Source organism: Eucalyptus grandis, chromosome 5, assembly GCF_016545825.1.
Source record: "Eucalyptus grandis isolate ANBG69807.140 chromosome 5, ASM1654582v1, whole genome shotgun sequence".
NCBI classification, from domain to species: Eukaryota; Viridiplantae; Streptophyta; class Magnoliopsida; order Myrtales; family Myrtaceae; genus Eucalyptus; species Eucalyptus grandis.
The window spans coordinates 11990648-11996971 of NC_052616.1; positions in this window are offsets into that span (position 1 = coordinate 11990648).

The window sequence follows — 6324 nt, forward strand, 5'->3', positions numbered from 1 at the left end:
GGCCGCGTGAGGTTCGGTTATTAGTCTATAGCTTTACTGCCGACCCCATATATTATCACATTGTTTGATCTTTTCAAAACTTGGAAGCAATTGGGTTGTGTTTGGAATGATTAATTCGAGGGTTCTATGTTAGTTTTTCGAGTTCCGATCCTTGAATACGGGCTCCTACACACATTTTGTCCACCTTCGCATTGATATTTAACTTCCCTTAAGATGAAGTGGTGATCGACATTCTCCCAAAAAACCAGACATCATCAATTTCCTCACCCTTTCCCAAATAAATAAGTCCAAGGCCTTGACTTCTGGGTGTTCACTAACCTTCAATTCCCACCGAGGCGTCTAAAACTCTTTGCTAAACTCGCAGCAAAAATATCACGTCTTTCACGCCTACTTAACATGAAAACCTTACGCTCCTAGGATTCCATCCAAGTTCGAGTTTCTGGTTAATAAAAAGTATTCTTCTTGGTGCTTTTTGATCTCCATTTTTCACCAAGGTATCATCGGGACTTCTGCTCTTGCTAAGCCGGCGCCAACTCTATCTTTAAGCCACTCAGCAGAAAACCCTTGAGATTCTAAAAGTTTTTTAGCGAAAGTTGGATATGAACAAATGTCTTTGACCCACACAACACCGTGAATGTCATGAGAGATTTGCATTGCCTAGTCAAGCAGTGACGAGTTTTCTCACTTTATGCCCTTGTCTAAGCCCATATGCTGGGCCCCTAATTGGGTTTAATACCCTTACGTGATTTGGAGGTACAAACACTTGTGCGCGTTGTTACTTGAACCCATCACCGTAGAATTTTCTTAATTTTTAAGTTGAATTTTCTTAATTTTTAGTTTCTAGAGTGTCACTGCAACTTTGTGATGGTAACTAAAAATAGCAAATGAGCTTTTTATTTCCTCAATTTTTTATCAATCTAGATTAAAGTGCAATGAACGCTTTTCATAAAGAGACCGATTCTAGATTTGCAAAGTCGAAGAACAAGTAAAGGTCAAGCTGGAAGTCCAAAATCTAAAGACAAAAACGGAAGATTGAAGGAGGATTGTGCCAGCCAAACAACATTCAGTTTTTATGAAAATTTTATGTGATGTACATCTGGATGTGATGAACAAATTTTTTGAAACATCGACTCCAAAATCGCATCACAAAAAATTACAAAAATTAAACAAACTGCCGATGTACATAAAAAATAGAGCAATAGGGAGAGCTTATCAGTTTTCCAGATTCTTATCGAATATTTCGAAGCAAGTTTCATCTAGTAAATGATGTTCGATTGAAGCTCATAATAGATCAAATCGAGGCTTAAAACATGCTTTACAAATGTCAAGGACACACTTTCATTAGATATGGTCATATAATAATAGCTCATATCCTCGATCAAAGCTTTCTGGTCTAGAAGGCATACGAACTTTTCAGAACAATGAATCGTCAACAATCAAACAATCAAACATCAAATACTCGATTCAGGCCATTCTATCATCATCCCTAGCCATTTCTAACGGAAGTCCTAGTCCCAAACCCTCATAAATGATCCTTGAATCGTTATGGACGGATCTTGCTTCATCGGACATATTTAAGAGTTCTAAGGAACACCTACCTTTAGCATGATCAATCTCAAGCTCAATAGAGCTACTTCGCCACCAATGATCCTCATGATGGGATCGAGAAAAGATCCTAAAATTTGAATAAATCGCACAAAAACAAGATGTGAGAACAAGTTTGATTGAGCGTAAAATGAACAATCCAAAAAGATTAAGGAAATGGGATCCCTAATTAGGGCTAAAAATTGGGGTTGCCATGGACCGGGTGGATCCATGGAAATAATGAGCAGTTCAAGATTCCAATTTTTCGGAATCGGTATTTAGTGGGTGATTCTTGATTATAGGGTGGGAACCGCCCATCTGAACCATGCTCACTCCTCAACAAAGGTACTACTCAGCCACGAGAGAACACACTCAATCACACAAGGACATCTAGCAGAAGGAAGAGCAATAGGCCATGATCCAAACTCGGCTGCATACTGTTGGATTCCGTCGAAACTTAGTCACTCGCGGCTGAACTCGGCCCCTCACTGTCACGAAGTCAGATACTCACGCTAACATGCCCAGCTGCTCCTAGGGCTGAAGGTGAGAACTTTGAAGAATCAACATGTGAGTTCGGTATCCGCAAGGCAATGAATCCATGCATCAAGACCGGTCCTTGCCTTTGGTTTTTTGAAGGTAAATATATGAACTTTTGCTTCCAATATTTTTTATTAATTTAAGTGCATAAGTCTACTAACCACTTATTGATTTGATCAGAATGTTCATTCGCTAAACATGTTTGCAACCCAAATTGTAAACTCGGAAGGGTTCATTGTTAAACGCGATTCGTTTTTTCGAGCATATTCAAGTTAGAATTCTTGGTGTTTCATTTTCATTCATCTTTTTCTTGTGAGTATACTTTGAATCATTGTTATGGCTCCATTGTATTACTCTTGATTGCCTTAATCATAAGTTTTCAATTTAAGTTACGGTCATTAGGGTTTGAGAAGCTAAGTACCACTTCCCCATAGGGACATTCATGGTCACTTAAGGTGAGCATGGCAAAATTTCTAGAATAGAAATCAATTTCAAGCCAAAAACCGATTTCTCAATTTCTATTCCACGGACGAGTTTCTAAGAAAAAAAACGCGTTTGATGACAATTCATAATTTCTAATTCTAGAATAAAAAAGCGGGTAAGCAAAGTTTTGTCGACACTAGAAAAGGAATACAGAGGCATGCATTGATGATATGTTAGGGAAGAGTAAAATCGCGGGGGAACATTTCTATTAGTTAGGAAGTACCTCATGAGATTGAATTAGGGAAAAATGAATTTTAGGAGTCACACTTTGTACCACGAGCTACTTGGATATGATCAAATCTTTAACTCCTCAGGCAATGTGGCTAGGTGTTGCCAAATATTTTGCTCTTAAGATATTTTGTTGCCATGTTATATTTGGGTTAGTGATGGCTAGCTCAATCAAAAGGTAAAAAGAAGTCCACATTTATGCTATTCACATTGTGGACAGGGATAGCAGTTGCGGTATATAGAATTGAATTCACAAGTTGTCATAAAAAAAAAAAATTAAATCAACGGGTCTCTAGTGCTTGTGGGTATGACTTGAAGGAGTCTTGCAAAGGCAAAGGACTTCCGTTCTTGGCCATACATAAGAAAACGAGTGAGATCAAGAAGTGTTAGAAAAATGGAAAATCAAACCAAATAGAAAACCCTCTGTTGAAGGACCCATCCTTATTTATAAATCTCGCACATATTAAATCAACGCTCTTATCAAGTTTCCACGTTAATTTTAACAAAACTACGTACTTCTAATCCAAGGCATTCTTGTTCAATGCGGATATATATGGGCTTTTGACCTTTCCGTGAGCACTAGAATAACTCATTCTTAATTATACATCTTGGATTTATTACCTGTGTTGATAAAAGAGGGGAATCTGCACGTCCATGGGCACGTGCACGTGCATGTTATCTACTTTTATATGCCTAGTCACCGGCTGACGAGAGAAACTGATGTTATCTTAGTTGAATATTCGTGCATAAACCAAATTCTTTTCATCCGGACCTAGTAGCTGAATTCGACTAACTTATCAAAGTTACCGAATTGAATACCCTGCTCGGCTTGGAAACATTTTGCCAGCGAAAAAGAAGAATGACTAATGTTAGAGTGTTTTGTTAACTTTATAGACTTAAACAATGCCAGAGTGTTTTCTACCAAAAAAAAAAAAAAAAAAAACAACGCCAGAGTGTTTCGTTAACTTTATAGACTTAAACAATGCCGGTCCAAAGGACACATCCCTTTTGCCTATTGCCGAGCTACGGATAGAATGGATATTCCAGCAGCAATCAACACGAGAATGGATCCAAATCGTGGCGAGGAAACGACGGCCTTTATAATTCTAGGGGAATATTCCAATACAAAGTTATACATTTTAGGTTCAAAGAAAGCGGGCACAACGTTCATGACTTTCCTTCCGAGGGACTTTGCTCCACTATATCATCTAATGTTATGTGGACGATTTGGCGGTCAAGACTAAAGACGTGGGCGATCACCTAAATGATCTCTAGCAAAAGATTTCGGAGCCTTTGGACCAATGTCGTCCCGACAATTAATTATGTGAGTTCCATGTTGGATGAATTAATTATTAGATCATACAATATTTTTTTCCCACCACACCAGCAAAGACAATTTTTCACGCAGAAACTATATTTTGGCTTTCGAGGCAATAAAGAATACGTAATTATATAATTGCATAAACTCGAAGTTCGTCTGTATACATTTCTTTTCTATGACATACTCAGGTATTATTATGCTTTTCTCTGGGGAAGATTGAAGGATATGTAATCTCCTGTAGGTGTGTATCATCAAAGATCTCAAGTGCACAAATATAAAAGCAGATATTGGATGAATCTAAGAATTAAGGGACTTCTTCACGAATTTTACTCTCCTAGCTTTTCTCTTCAGTATTTTTTTTTTCCCGCTTGGGCATGCCCATTTCTTTTCCTCGTTTACTCCCACCTATTCACCGGCATCATACTCATTGCAACTAAATGACTGGCAAATATGAAAATGATCTGACACTTAAGAATTAGATATAATCATATATAAAAAGAAATGGATGAAAGATATTTTCAATCTATGCGCCCCGTAAACTTTAAACCTACAAGTTTAAAAGCTTTGAGCATTGTAAACAAAGATTCTCCAAACATATTCAATGCGGGATCCAAGAAACACTTCTATATATCTTTATTTCTTATTCTCCAGACGACCAGGAAACAAGAAAACACTATTATCAATCTTGAAGTTCAAGAACCATATCCAAGAAATAATTATTCTTCCAGCTACATAAGTATACCATTCTTACTCCACTATGCTTCTATTAACCTTCGGATGCCCATAAAAGCAAACGTATACTCGATTTTAGAGGAGAAGATCGTTACGCCATTCGGCTTTCAATGAATTCTACTAAGAGCGCAGTATGCTCCTCTTCAGCACGGGTGATGTCTTCTCGAATTTCCTGCACTCTGGCTCGCGTCGCTGCCATGTGGGCTTCCGGGTGACTGATATTCTCGGCCCGCCTATCACGCAAAAAGGCATTCTCGATAGTGTCGAGCTCCGATCTGAGACGCCCTATCCTCCTCTCCACTTCGTCAATCTCCCGGAGAATAACTTGCACAGTCCTCGACATTTTCTCTCCCTCTCTCAGTCGCTCTTAGTGTTTTCCTGGTTCAAGATAAGAAGGAAGAAGCAAGAATCAGTTTGAGATGGTTAACTGGAACTTTCCCCTCAGACTTCAAGAATGGACCTTATTTATACTCGCGGTCACTTAAATGATTACGGGAAATTTCAAAACCAATAAAAGAAGAAAACATTATTCCGCTAGAAATTTACGTAATATTTGTTGCATAGTTGACCGACTACATATTATAGCCAACTAGAAAAAGAAATCATTATTCCACTCGAAATTTCGTGAATGGACCTTATTTAGAGAGAGCTGTGATGAGCACTACAATTAGATGGACATAAGTCGTGTGGGAGACGTTTAATGGGAAGAAGCGCGTCCCATGTTCGAAGAATGTCTCCACTCACCATTTTCAGACTGCTGTAATTTTAGAGCGGGCCTTCTTATTCGGGAGTAGATGTTGAAAATTAAGAGAGAAACCGACCAACTCAGAAGTCGCATTTTTTTGGTCTTTTGTATGCTGGATTGGGGTTTATGAGAGTGGATTCATGTGATTTTCTTTTTTCTTTGGTGGAATGGATTCATGTGATTGAGGAGCAAAGTTCTGGAGAGAGGAACAGAGAATTAGCTGAGAAAACCCTCAAGAAATTATATTCATTTTTCTTTTTCGAGCTGCAACCCTCGTGTAGAATTTTTCTCGACTATGGTTCATGTCAGGTTCGCTTTGGACCTTCTGAACGTCCCAATCCCATGTTAAAGCTGAAATTTGGTCGACGTGGGAAGTCGAGAGGTTATATTCATTTGCCTTTTCTTCTGAGATGCAACCTTCTTGTTTGATTTTTGTCGACTATGGTTCATGTCATGTTCGCGTTGGACCTTCAAAAGGATAAATCTTTAGGTTACACATCAAGTATGCTGTTAAGGTCGGGACGTGGTTAGAAAAGGGAAAAATCAAATCAAATCAAATCAAAAACCCGCGTTGAAGAACCCATCCCTACCTATATATACATCTTCCATTTATTAAATCAATGCTCTTGATAAGTTTGCGCGTGAAAGTTCATCCCCATTTATACACCTTGCATTTATTAAATCAACTCTCTGA